Source organism: Bombina bombina, chromosome 1 (assembly GCF_027579735.1).
Source record: "Bombina bombina isolate aBomBom1 chromosome 1, aBomBom1.pri, whole genome shotgun sequence".
In the NCBI taxonomy this organism is placed as follows: Eukaryota; Metazoa; Chordata; class Amphibia; order Anura; family Bombinatoridae; genus Bombina; species Bombina bombina.
This window is the reverse complement of record NC_069499.1, coordinates 1579845742-1579860195: the sequence shown is the minus strand read 5'-3', so window position 1 is coordinate 1579860195 and position 14454 is coordinate 1579845742.

Below are 14454 nucleotides of genomic sequence, written 5' to 3'. Positions count from 1 at the left end.
AGTTTAATGTTTTTTTTGTGTTTACATTTTGTTAATGGAAGTAAATTGTGAAGTTGTTTAAAATTGCATGCTCTATCTGAATAATGAAAGTTTAATTTTGATTAGAGTGTCCCTTTAAGTTGTGATTTACTACTGGCATGTCATCGGTCCTGTGATCATCATCGTGGTCCAGAGGGGTGTGGCCCCCGCTGCGGCAGGCGTCCCTTATTTTTTTGTATTGAAGGTGGCAACCCTAGGACAGACAGGAAGTGCTGCTATAATTCAGGGAAATAGCTACAGAACAGCACACTGAATGTGCTGCTTATTACAACTTCCCCCATTCTGTCCAGGGTGCTTTTTCAGTTCCTCAGAGGCTCCCACAATCGCACTACAGAACAGATTGCAAAACGGCACAGGCAGCCAGCAGTCTGCAGTTAGAGTCTAATAAAAAAAAAAAACTCTTTGCACTGCAGCAGCCCTGTGTTTTGAGGGGGCACAGCATTCCATTTGGGTGGGCATTGCCCCCCAAAGCCCCCCCTTGGAGCCGACCCTGGTCCCAGGCTGCGCTAATCCTGACACTTCTTCACAGAGTCCCAGGCCACGCTAATCCTGACACTTCTTCACAGAGTCCCAGGCCACGCTAATCCTGACACTTCTTCACAGAGTCCCAGGCTGCGCTAATCCTGACACTTCTTCCCAGAGTCCCAGGCTGCGCTAATCCTGACACTTCTTCACAGAGTCCCAGGCCACGCTAATCCTGACACTTCTTCACAGAGTCCCAGGCCACGCTAATCCTGACACTTCTTCACAGAGTCCCAGGCCACGCTAATCCTGACACTTCTTCACAGAGTCCCAGGCTGCGCTAATCCTGACACTTCTTCCCAGAGTCCCAGGCTGCGCTAATCCTGACACTTCATCACAGAGTCCCAGGCTGTGCTAATCCTGACACTTCTTCACAGAGTCCCAGGCCGCGCTAATCCTGACACTTCTTCCCAGAGTCCCAGGCTGCGCTAATCCTGACACTTCTTCACAGAGTCCCAGGCTGCGCTAATCCTGACACTTCTTCACAGAGTCCCAGGCCGCGCTAATCCTGACACTTCTTCACAGAGTCCCAGGCCGTGCTAATCCTGACACTTCTTCACAGAGTCCCAGGCCGCGCTAATCCTGACACTTCTTCCCAGAGTCCCAGGCTGCGCTAATCCTGACACTTCATCACAGAGTCCCAGGCTGTGCTAATCCTGACACTTCTTCACAGAGTCCCAGGCTGCGCTAATCCTGACACTTCTTCACAGAGTCCCAGGCCGTGCTAATCCTGACACTTTATCACAGAGTCCCAGGCTGTGCTAATCCTGACACTTCTTCACAGAGTCCCAGGCTGCGCTAATCCTGACACTTCTTCACAGAGTCCCAGGCCGCGCTAATACTGAAACTTCTTCACAGAGTCCCAGGCTGCGCTAATCCTGACACTTCTTCACAGAGTCCCAGGCCGTGCTAATCCTGACACTTCTTCCCAGAGTCCCAGGCTGCGCTAATCCTGACACTTCTTCACAGAGTCCCAGGCTGCGCTAATCCTGACACTTCTTCCCAGAGTCCCAGGCTGCGCTAATCCTGACACTTCTTCACAGAGTCCCAGGCTGCGCTAATCCTGACACTTCTTCACAGAGTCCCAGGCCGTGCTAATCCTGACTCTTCTTCACAGAGTCCCAGGCCACGCTAATCCTGACTCTTCTTCACAGAGTCCCAGGCCACAATAATCCTGACACTTCTTCACAGAGTCCCAGGCTGCGCTAATCCTGACACTTCTTCACAGAGTCCCAGGCTGCGCTAATCCTGACACTTCTTCCCAGAGTCCCAGGCTGCGCTAATCCTGACACTTCTTCCCAGAGTCCCAGGCTGCGCTAATCCTGACACTTCTTCCCAGAGTCCCAGGCTGCGCTAATCCTGACTCTTCTTCACAGAGTCCCAGGCTGCACTAATCCTGACACTTCTTCACAGAGTCCCAAGCCGCGCTAATCCTGACACTTCTTCACAGAGTCCCAGGCCACGCTAATCCTGACACTTCTTCACAGAGTCCCAGGCCATGCTAATCCTGACACTTCATCACAGAGTCCCAGGCCACGCTAATCCTGACACTTCATCACAGAGTCCCAGGCTGCGCTAATCCTGACACTTCTTCCCAGAGTCCCAGGCCGTGCTAATCCTGACACTACTTCACAGAGTTCCAGGCTGCGCTAATCCTGACACTTCTTCACAGAGTCCCAGGCTGCGCTAATCCTGACACTTCTTCACAGAGTCCCAGGCCGTGCTAATCCTGACACTTCTTCCCAGAGTCCCAGGCTGCGCTAATCCTGACACTTCTTCACAGAGTTCCAGGCTGCGCTAATCCTGACAGTTCTTCCCAGAGTCCCAGGCTGTGCTAATCCTGACTCTTCTTCACAGAGTCCCAGGCTGCGCTAATCCTGACACTTCTTCACAGAGTCCCAGGCCACGCTAATCCTGACACTTCTTCACAGAGTCCCAGGCCACGCTAATCCTGACTCTTCTTCACAAAGTCCCAGGCTGCGCTAATCCTGACACTTCTTCACAGAATCCCAGGCTGCGCTAATCCTGACACTTCTTCACAGAGTCCCAGGCTGCACTAATCCTGACACTTCTTCACAGAGTCCCAGGCTGCGCTAATCCTGACACTTCTTCACAGAGTCCCAGGCTGCACTAATCCTGACACTTCTTCACAGAGTCACAGGCCGTGCTAATCCTGACTCTTCTTCACAGAGTCCCAGGCTGCACTAATCCTGACACTTCATCACAGAGTCCCAGGCCGTGCTAATCCTGACACTTCTTCACAGAGTCCCAGGCTGCGCTAATCCTGACACTTCTTCACAGAGTCCCAGGCTGCGCTAATCCTGACACTTCTTCACAGAGTCCCAGGCTGCGCTAATCCTGACTCTTCTTCACAGAGTCCCAGGCTGCGCTAATCCTGACACTTCTTCACAGAATCCCAGGCTGCGCTAATCCTGACACTTCTTCACAGAGTCCCAGGCTGCACTAATCCTGACACTTCTTCACAGAGTCCCAGGCTGCGCTAATCCTGACACTTCTTCACAGAGTCCCAGGCTGCGCTAATCCTGACACTTCTTCACAGAGTCCCAGGCTGCGCTAATCCTGACACTTTATTACAGAGTCCCAGGCTGCGCTAATCCTGACACTTCTTCACAGAGTCCCAGGCCACGCTAATCCTGACACTTCTTCACAGAGTCCCAGGCCACGCTAATCCTGACACTTCTTCACAGAGTCCCAGGCCACGCTAATCCTGACTCTTCTTCACAGAGTCCCAAGCCACGCTAATCCTGACACTTCTTCACAGAGTCCCAGGCCACGCTAATCCTGACACTTCTTCACAGAGTCCCAGGCCACGCTAATCCTGACACTTCTTCACAGAGTCCCAGGCTGCGCTAATCCTGACACTTCTTCACAGAGTCCCAGGCCGCGCTAATCCTGACACTTCTTCCCAGAGTCCCAGGCTGCGCTAATCCTGACACTTCTTCACAGAGTCACAGGCCGTGCTAATCCTGACTCTTCTTCACAGAGTCCCAGGCTGCACTAATCCTGACACTTCATCACAGAGTCCCAGGCCGCGCTAATCCTGACACTTCTTCACAGAGTCCCAGGCTGCGCTAATCCTGACACTTCTTCACAGAGTCCCAGGCTGCGCTAATCCTGACACTTCATCACAGAGTCCCAGGCTGTGCTAATCCTGACACTTCTTCACAGAGTCCCAGGCTGCGCTAATCCTGACTCTTCTTCACAGAGTCCCAGGCCGCGCTAATCCTGACACTTTTTCACAGAGTCCCAGGCCGTGCTAATCCTGACACTTCTTCACAGAGTCCCAGGCTGCGCTAATCCTGACTCTTCTTCACAGAGTCCCAGGCTGCGCTAATCCTGACACTTCTTCACAGAGTCCCAGGCTGCGCTAATCCTGACACTTCTTCACAGAGTCCCAGGCTGCGCTAATCCTGACTCTTCTTCACAGAGTTCCAGGCTGCGCTAATCCTGACACTTCTTCACAGAGTCCCAGGCCACGCTAATCCTGACACTTCTTCACAGAGTCCCAGGCCACACTAATCCTGAAACTTCATCACAGAGTCCCAGGCTGCGCTAATCCTGACACTTCTTCACAGAGTCCCAGGCTGCGCTAATCCTGACTCTTCTTCACAGAGTCCCAGGCTGCGCTAATCCTGACACTTCTTCACAGAGTCCCAGGCCACGCTAATCCTGACTCTTCTTCACAGAGTCCCAGGCTGCGCTAATCCTGACTCTTCTTCACAGAGTCCCAGGCTGCGCTAATCCTGACACTTTATTACAGAGTCCCAGGCTGCGCTAATCCTGACACTTCTTCACAGAGTCCCAGGCCGCGCAAATCCTGACACTTCTTCACAGATTCCCAGGCTGCGCTAATCCTGACACTTCTTCACAGAGTCCAAGGCCACGCTAATCCTGACTCTTCTTCACAGAGTCCCAGGCCACGCTAATCCTGACACTTCTTCCCAGAGTCCCAGGCTGCGCTAATCCTGACACTTCTTCACAGAGTCCCAGGCCACGCTAATCCTGACACTTCTTCACAGAGTCCCAGGCCACGCTAATCCTGACACTTCATCACAGAGTCCCAGGCTGCGCTAATCCTGACACTTCTTCCCAGAGTCCCAGGCTGCGCTAATCCTGACTCTTCTTCACAGAGTCCCAGGCTGCGCTAATCCTGACACTTCTTCACAGAATCCCAGGCTGCGCTAATCCTGACACTTCTTCACAGAGTCCCAGGCTGCACTAATCCTGACACTTCTTCACAGAGTCCCAGGCTGCGCTAATCCTGACTCTTCTTCACAGAGTCCCAGGCTGCGCTAATCCTGACACTTCTTCACAGAGTCCCAGGCTGCGCTAATCCTGACACTTCTTCACAGAGTCCCAGGCTGCGCTAATCCTGACACTTTATTACAGAGTCCCAGGCTGCGCTAATCCTGACACTTCTTCACAGAGTCCCAGGCCACGCTAATCCTGACACTTCTTCACAGAGTCCCAGGCCACGCTAATCCTGACACTTCTTCACAGAGTCCCAGGCCACGCTAATCCTGACTCTTCTTCACAGAGTCCCAGGCCACGCTAATCCTGACACTTCTTCACAGAGTCCCAGGCCACGCTAATCCTGACACTTCTTCACAGAGTCCCAGGCCACGCTAATCCTGACACTTCTTCACAGAGTCCCAGGCTGCGCTAATCCTGACACTTCTTCACAGAGTCCCAGGCCGCGCTAATCCTGACACTTCTTCCCAGAGTCCCAGGCTGCGCTAATCCTGACACTTCTTCACAGAGTCACAGGCCGTGCTAATCCTGACTCTTCTTCACAGAGTCCCAGGCTGCACTAATCCTGACACTTCATCACAGAGTCCCAGGCCGCGCTAATCCTGACACTTCTTCACAGAGTCCCAGGCTGCGCTAATCCTGACACTTCTTCACAGAGTCCCAGGCTGCGCTAATCCTGACACTTCATCACAGAGTCCCAGGCTGTGCTAATCCTGACACTTCTTCACAGAGTCCCAGGCTGCGCTAATCCTGACTCTTCTTCACAGAGTCCCAGGCCGCGCTAATCCTGACACTTTTTCACAGAGTCCCAGGCCGTGCTAATCCTGACACTTCTTCACAGAGTCCCAGGCTGCGCTAATCCTGACTCTTCTTCACAGAGTCCCAGGCTGCGCTAATCCTGACACTTCTTCACAGAGTCCCAGGCTGCGCTAATCCTGACACTTCTTCACAGAGTCCCAGGCTGCGCTAATCCTGACTCTTCTTCACAGAGTTCCAGGCTGCGCTAATCCTGACACTTCTTCACAGAGTCCCAGGCCACGCTAATCCTGACACTTCTTCACAGAGTCCCAGGCCACACTAATCCTGACACTTCATCACAGAGTCCCAGGCTGCGCTAATCCTGACACTTCTTCACAGAGTCCCAGGCTGCGCTAATCCTGACTCTTCTTCACAGAGTCCCAGGCTGCGCTAATCCTGACACTTCTTCACAGAGTCCCAGGCCACGCTAATCCTGACTCTTCTTCACAGAGTCCCAGGCTGCGCTAATCCTGACTCTTCTTCACAGAGTCCCAGGCTGCGCTAATCCTGACACTTTATTACAGAGTCCCAGGCTGCGCTAATCCTGACACTTCTTCACAGAGTCCCAGGCCGCGCTAATCCTGACACTTCTTCACAGATTCCCAGGCTGCGCTAATCCTGACACTTCTTCACAGAGTCCCAGGCCACGCTAATCCTGACTCTTCTTCACAGAGTCCCAGGCCACGCTAATCCTGACACTTCTTCCCAGAGTCCCAGGCTGCGCTAATCCTGACACTTCTTCACAGAGTCCCAGGCCACGCTAATCCTGACACTTCTTCACAGAGTCCCAGGCCACGCTAATCCTGACACTTCATCACAGAGTCCCAGGCTGCGCTAATCCTGACACTTCTTCCCAGAGTCCCAGGCTGCGCTAATCCTGACTCTTCTTCACAGAGTCCCAGGCTGCGCTAATCCTGACTCTTCTTCACAGAGTTCCAGGCTGCGCTAATCCTGACACTTCTTCACAGAGTCCCAGGCCACGCTAATCCTGACTCTTTATTACAGAGTCCCAGGCTGCGCTAATCCTGACACTTCTTCACAGAGTCCCAGGCTGCGCTAATCCTGACACTTTATTACAGAGTCCCAGGCTGCGCTAATCCTGAAACTTCTTCACAGAGTCCCAGGCTGCGCTAATCCTGACACTTCTTCACAGATTCCCAGGCTGCGCTAATCCTGACACTTCTTCACAGATTCCCAGGCTGCGCTAATCCTGACACTTCTTCCCAGAGTCCCAGGCTGCGCTAATCCTGACACTTCTTCACAGATTCCCAGGCCACGCTAATCCTGACACTTCTTCCCAGAGTCCCAGGCTGCGCTAATCCTGACACTTCTTCACAGATTCCCAGGCCACGCTAATCCTGACACTTCTTCCCAGATTCCCAGGCCACGCTAATCCTGACACTTCTTCCCAGAGTCCCAGGCCGTGCTAATCCTGACACTTCTTCACAGAGTCCCAAGCCGCGCTAATCCTGACACTTCTTCACAGAGTCCCAGGCCACGCTAATCCTGACACTTCATCACAGAGTCCCAGGCTGCGCTAATCCTGACACTTCTTCACAGAGTCCCAGGCTGCGCTAATCCTGACACTTCTTCACAGAGTCCCAGGCTGCGCTAATCCTGACACTTCTTCACAGAGTCCCAGGCTGCGCTAATCCTGACACTTCTTCACAGAGTCCCAGGCTGCGCTAATCTTGACACTTCTTCACAGAGTCCCAGGCCACGCTAATCCTGACACTTCTTCACAGAGTCCCAGGCCACGCTAATCCTGACTCTTCTTCACAGAGTCCCAGGCCACGCTAATCCTGACACTTCTTCACAGAGTCCCAGGCCAAGCTAATCCTGACACTTCTTCACAGAGTCCCAGGCCACGCTAATCCTGACACTTCTTCCCAGAGTCCCAGGCTGCGCTAATCCTGACACTTCTTCACAGAGTCCCAGGCCACGCTAATCCTGACACTTCTTCACAGAGTCCCAGGCCACACTAATCCTGACACTTCATCACAGAGTCCCAGGCTGCGCTAATCCTGACTCTTCTTCACAGAGTCCCAGGCCACGCTAATCCTGACTCTTCTTCACAGAGTCCCAGGCTGCGCTAATCCTGACTCTTCTTCACAGAGTCCCAGGCTGCGCTAATCCTGACACTTTATTACAGAGTCCCAGGCTGCGCTAATCCTGACACTTCTTCACAGAGTCCCAGGCCGCGCTAATCCTGACACTTCTTCACAGATTCCCAGGCTGCGCTAATCCTGACACTTCTTCACAGAGTCCCAGGCCACGCTAATCCTGACTCTTCTTCACAGAGTCCCAGGCCACGCTAATCCTGACACTTCTTCACAGAGTCCCAGGCCACGCTAATCCTGACTCTTCTTCCCAGAGTCCCAGGCTGCGCTAATCCTGACACTTCTTCACAGAGTCTAAGGCCACGCTAATCCTGACACTTCTTCACAGAGTCCCAGGCCACGCTAATCCTGACACTTCATCACAGAGTCCCAGGCTGCGCTAATCCTGACACTTCTTCACAGAGTCCCAGGCCACGCTAATCCTGACACTTCTTCACAGAGTCCCAGGCTGCGCTAATCCTGACACTTCTTCACAGAGTCCCAGGCCACGCTAATCCTGACACTTCTTCACAGAGTCCCAGGCCACGCTAATCCTGACACTTCTTCACAGAGTCCCAGGCTGCGCTAATCCTGACACTTCTTCACAGAGTCCCAGGCCACGCTAATCCTGACTCTTCTTCACAGAGTCCCAGGCCGTGCTAATCCTGACACTTCTTCACAGAGTCCCAGGCTGCGCTAATCCTGACACTTCTTCCCAGAGTCCCAGGCTGCGCTAATCCTGACACTTCATCACAGAGTCCCAGGCTGCGCTAATCCTGACACTTCTTCACAGAGTCCCAGGCTGCGCTAATCCTGACACTTCTTCACAGAGTCCCAGGCCACACTAATCCTGACACTTCATCACAGAGTCCCAGGCTGCGCTAATCCTGACTCTTCTTCACAGAGTCCCAGGCCCCGCTAATCCTGACTCTTCTTCACAGAGTCCCAGGCTGCGCTAATCCTGACACTTTATTACAGGGTCCCAGGCTGCGCTAATCCTGACACTTCTTCACAGAGTCCCAGGCCGCGCTAATCCTGACACTTCTTCACAGATTCCCAGGCTGCGCTAATCCTGACACTTCTTCACAGAGTCCCAGGCCACGCTAATCCTGACTCTTCTTCACAGAGTCCCAGGCCACGCTAATCCTGACACTTCTTCCCAGAGTCCCAGGCTGCGCTAATCCTGACACTTCTTCACAGAGTCCCAGGCCACGCTAATCCTGACACTTCTTCACAGAGTCCCAGGCCACGCTAATCCTGACACTTCATCACAGAGTCCCAGGCTGCGCTAATCCTGACACTTCTTCCCAGAGTCCCAGGCTGCGCTAATCCTGACACTTCTTCACAGAGTCCCAGGCCACGCTAATCCTGACACTTCTTCACAGAGTCCCAGGCCATGCTAATCCTGACACTTCATCACAGAGTCCCAGGCTGCGCTAATCCTGACACTTCTTCACAGAGTCCCAGGCTGCGCTAATCCTGACTCTTCTTCACAGAGTTCCAGGCTGCGCTAATCCTGACACTTCTTCACAGAGTCCCAGGCCACGCTAATCCTGACTCTTTATTACAGAGTCCCAGGCTGCGCTAATCCTGACACTTCTTCACAGAGTCCCAGGCCGTGCTAATCCTGACACTTTATTACAGAGTCCCAGGCTGCGCTAATCCTGACACTTCTTCACAGAGTCCCAGGCTGCGCTAATCCTGACACTTTATTACAGAGTCCCAGGCTGCGCTAATCCTGACACTTCTTCACAGAGTCCCAGGCTGCGCTAATCCTGACACTTCTTCACAGATTCCCAGGCTGCGCTAATCCTGACACTTCTTCACAGATTCCCAGGCTGCGCTAATCCTGACACTTCTTCCCAGAGTCCCAGGCTGCGCTAATCCTGACACTTCTTCCCAGAGTCCCAGGCCACGCTAATCCTGACACTTCTTCACAGATTCCCAGGCTGCGCTAATCCTGACACTTCTTCACAGATTCCCAGGCCACGCTAATCCTGACACTTCTTCCCAGAGTCCCAGGCCACGCTAATCCTGACACTTCTTCACAGAGTCCCAGGCTGCGCTAATCCTGACATTTCTTCACAGAGTCCAAGGCTGCGCTAATCCTGACACTTCTTCACAGAGTCCCAGGCCGTGCTAATCCTGACACTTCATCACAGAGTCCCAGGCCACGCTAATCCTGACACTTCTTCACAGAGTCCCAGGCTGCGCTAATCCTGACATTTCTTCACAGAGTCCCAGGCTGCGCTAATCCTGACACTTCTTCACAGAGTCCCAGGCCGCGCTAATCCTGACACTTCTTCACAGAGTCCCAGGCCGTGCTAATCCTGACTCTTCTTCACAGAGTCCCAGGCCGTGCTAATCCTGACACTTCTTCACAGAGTCCCAGGCCGTGCTAATCCTGACTCTTCTTCACAGAGTCCCAGGCTGCGCTAATCCTGACACTTCTTCACAGAGTCCCAGGCTGCGCTAATCCTGACTCTTCTTCACAGAGTCCCAGGCTGCGCTAATCCTGACACTTCTTCACAGAGTCCCAGGCTGCGCTAATCCTGACACTTCTTCCCAGAGTCCCAGGCCGTGCTAATCCTGACACTTCTTCACAGAGTCCCAGGCTGCGCTAATCCTGACTCTTCTTCACAGAGTCCCAGGCTGCGCTAATCCTGACACTTCTTTACAGAGTCCCAGGCTGCGCTAATCCTGAAACTTCTTCACAGAGTCCCAGGCCGTGCTAATCCTGACACTTCTTCACAGAGTCCCAGGCCGTGCTAATCCTGACTCTTCTTCACAGAGTCCCAGGCTGCGCTAATCCTGACACTTCTTCACAGAGTCCAAGGCTGCGCTAATCCTGACACTTCTTCACAGAGTCCCAGGCCGTGCTAATCCTGACACTTCTTCACAGAGTCCCAGGCTGCGCTAATCCTGACACTTCTTCACAGAGTCCCAGGCCGTGCTAATCCTGACTCTTCTTCACAGAGTCCCAGGCTGCGCTAATCCTGACACTTCTTCACAGAGTCCCAGGCTGCGCTAATCCTGACACTTCTTCACAGAGTCCCAGGCCGTGCTAATCCTGACTCTTCTTCACAGAGTCCCAGGCTGCGCTAATCCTGACACTTCTTCACAGAGTCCCAGGCCGTGCTAATCCTGACACTTCTTCCCAGAGTCCCAGGCTGCGCTAATCCTGACACTTCATCACAGAGTCCCAGGCCACGCTAATCCTGACACTTCTTCACAGAGTCCCAGGCCCCGCTAATCCTGACACTTCTTCACAGAGTCCCAGGCCCCGCTAATCCTGACACTTCTTCACAGAGTTCCAGGCCGTGCTAATCCTGACACTTCTTCACAGAGTCCCAGGCCGTGCTAATCCTGACACTTCTTCACAGAGTCCCAGGCTGCGCTAATCCTGACACTTCTTCACAGAGTCCCAGGCCGTGCTAATCCTGACACTTCTTCACAGAGTCCCAGGCCGCGCTAATCCTGACACTTCTTCACAGAGTCCCAGGCCGCGCTAATCCTGACACTTCTTCACAGAGTCCCAGGCCGCGCTAATCCTGACTCTTCTTCACAGAGTCCCAGGCTGCGCTAATCCTGACACTTCTTCACAGAGTCCCAGGCTGCGCTAATCCTGACTCTTCTTCACAGAGTCCCAGGCTGCGCTAATCCTGACTCTTCTTCACAGATTCCCAGGCTGTGCTAATCCTGACACTTCTTCACAGAATCCCAGGCTGCGCTAAACCTGACTCTTCTTCACAGAGTCCCAGGCCGTGCTAATCCTGACTCTTCTTCACAGAGTCGCAGGCCGTGCTAATCCTGACACTTCTTCACAGAGTCCCAGGCTGCGCTAATCCTGACACTTCTTCACAGATTCCCAGGCTGTGCTAATCCTGACTCTTCTTCACAGAGTCTCAGGCCGTGCTAATCCTTACTCTTCTTCACAGAGTCCCAGGCCGTGCTAATCCTGACACTTCTTCACAGAGTCCCAGGCTGTGCTAATCCTGACTCTTCTTCACAGAGTCCCAGGCTGTGCTAATCCTGACACTTCTTCACAGAGTCCCAGGCCACGCTAATCCTGACACTTCTTCACAGAGTCCCAGGCTGCGCTAATCCTGACACTTCTTCACAGAGTCCCAGGCTGCGCTAATCCTGACACTTTTTCACAGAGTCCCAGGCCACGCTAATCCTGACACTTCTTCACATAGTCCCAGGCCACGCTAATCCTGACTCTTCTTCACAGAGTCCCAGGCTGCGCTAATCCTGACACTTCTTCACAGAGTCCCAGGCTGCGCTAATCCTGACACTTCTTCACAGAGTCCCAGGCTGCGCTAATCCTGACACTTCTTCACAGAGTCCCAGGCTGCGCTAATCCTGACACTTCTTCACAGAGTCCCAGGCCACGCTAATCCTGACACTTCTTCACAGAGTCCCAGGCCACGCTAATCCTGACACTTCTTCACAGAGTCCCAGGCCGCGCTAATCCTGACACTTCTTCACAGAGTCCCAGGCTGCGCTAATCCTGACACTTCTTCACAGAGTCCCAGGCTGCGCTAATCCTGACACTTCTTCACAGAGTCCCAGGCTGTGCTAATCCTGACACTTCTTCACAGAGTCCCAGGCCGTGCTAATTCTGACTCTTCTTCACAGAGTCCCAGGCTGCGCTAATCCTGACTCTTCTTCACAGAGTCCCAGGCTGCGCTAATCCTGACACTTCTTCACAGAGTCCCAAGCTGCGCTAATCCTGACACTTCTTCACAGAGTCCTAGGCCGCGCTAATCCTGACACTTCTTCACAGAGTCCCAGGCCGTGCTAATCCTGACACTTCTTCACAGAGTCCCAGGCCGTGCTAATCCTGACACTTCTTCACAGAGTCCCAGGCTGCGCTAATCCTGACACTTCTTCACAGAGTCCCAGGCCGTGCTAATCCTGACACTTCTTCCCAGAGTCCCAGGCCGTGCTAATCCTGACACTTCTTCACAGAGTCCCAGGCCGTGCTAATCCTGACACTTCTTCACAGAGTCCCAGGCTGCGCTAATCCTGACACTTCTTCACAGAGTCCCAGGCTGCGCTAATCCTGACACTTCTTCACAGAGTCCCAGGCCGTGCTAATCCTGACTCTTCTTAACAGAGTCCCAGGCCACGCTAATCCTGACACTTCTTCACAGAGTCCCAGGCCACGCTAATCCTGACACTTCTTCACAGAGTCCCAGACTGCGCTAATCCTGACACTTCTTCACAGAGTCCCAGGCTGCGCTAATCCTGACACTTCTTCACAGAGTCCCAGGCCACGCTAATCCTGACTCTTCTTCACAGAGTCCCAGGCCACGCTAATCCTGACACTTCTTCACAGAGTCCCAGGCTGCGCTAATCCTGACTCTTCTTCACAGAGTCCCAGGCCACGCTAATCCTGACTCTTCTTCACAGAGTCCCAGGCCACGCTAATCCTGACACTTCTTCACAGAGTCCCAGGCCACGCTAATCCTGACACTTCATCACAGAGTCCCAGGCTGCGCTAATCCTGACACTTCATCACAGAGTCCCAGGCTGCGCTAATCCTGACACTTCTTCACAGAGTCCAGGACTGCCCTAATAGGGTGGTTTATAGAGCCCACTAAACCTCGTAACAAAACAAATGCATATGTTTACTAAAAGATCATTTACTGACTGTTTCTGTTCTCTGTGAAGCACTATCTATAGTTAGAAATTGTGCACTACTGTTCATTTATACCTACCTAGATATGCTCTTCAATAAAGAATACCAAAGGACAAAGTCAATTTTCTAATAGAAGTAAACTGAAACCTTTTTTTAAATTGTATGTTCTATCTGAATCATAAAATAAAAAGTTGGTTTCCATATCCCTTTAATAAAATCTGATTTGTCAAATTGTCAGAAATAAATAAATACACTTATCATATTACTCATTGTCTTACCTGGTAGTAACTTACAAAATACAGTAAAGAGAATAAGATGATGTCAAGAAATATTTGGTGAAAAAAAAGACTTATTAAAAAAAAAAAAACAGAATCACTAGGTGGGCTTTCATAAGGGGTTTAAGGGCTCAATATCGTGCGGTGCAGCATCTATATTCCATTCTTAGCTATAATACATAAATAACGGCACAACAACCAGATGGAGGTAAGACCGTGCAGGTCGATTTTATTAATAAGAGGCACTCCTTGTATGATTTTATTATAAAGCATCAAGGCCTTCTCCATCTCTTAACTTTCTCTCATTTACCTAAGTACGGGTAAATGACTATAAACTCTTAACTTTAACTTAACTGTTGAGCGGCAATGTCTAACTATATATAAACCCATATGAAGCGAGAAGCAGCCCCCCAGGCAAATGAAAACAAAGCGGAGCCCGGCTACAACGTGGTACCAGATAGAAGGATAGAAACTCGAGCTGTTCGGCCCTCCGCAACCCAGGAGGCGCTTTCCCCAAGCACGCGCTTCCGGTGAGCCTCCTGGATTAGTGCCGGAAATTCCTGTCAGCACAGCCCTCTGCGCCCTAGCCACCTGACGGATGCATGGGAGGGGTGAAAGCCGAGCCGGCTCCCATCCGGGACTGCTAAGGCTCTGATCGAGGCCCAATGTACAAACGAGTTGCCGACGATCCAGATCTTTTGGGGGACCCTGCCTTTACCTGTAAAAACACAGTACAACTTTAAAACACAAGAAACCCCTTGCAACCCCCGACTGCAACCCTACCCTTAAGAAATCCCCAGCC